The 281-nt window shown below is 33.8% G+C and overlaps 1 protein-coding gene across 1 annotated transcript in view; it reads left to right on the forward strand.

Annotated features, from left to right (window-relative positions):
* LOC118324145 (galactose-specific lectin nattectin-like) overlaps positions 1-281 on the forward strand; it is a 4,285-nt gene that overhangs the window by 2,361 nt on the left and 1,643 nt on the right. The window lies entirely within an intron of this gene.

A 281-nucleotide genomic window follows, 5' to 3' on the forward strand; every position in this document is an offset into this window, starting at 1 on the left:
CATCAGCATAAATTAACCTGTGATTTGCACTGCATTGACATTACAGGTTACGGGGATACATACATATGTAAATCTTCTACTATACAGTATATGCAGCTCATCAATAATCAATTCGAGAGTGTGAATTACTAAATCCTGTGGATTACTTTTTTTCTCACAGAGACACCTACAGGGCTCCATAGAAATCAGTTCTTGGTATTAAAGACAGAAAAAAGACCTTTTGTAACTGACAGACAGACGTAACCTTACATTGTTATTAATATTCTGTTTTTCTTCTTTTT

The sequence above is a fragment of the Morone saxatilis genome, unplaced genomic scaffold (genome assembly GCF_004916995.1).
Source record: "Morone saxatilis isolate NCDOM2014 unplaced genomic scaffold, NCSU_SB_2.0 Contig15, whole genome shotgun sequence".
In the NCBI taxonomy this organism is placed as follows: Eukaryota; Metazoa; Chordata; class Actinopteri; family Moronidae; genus Morone; species Morone saxatilis.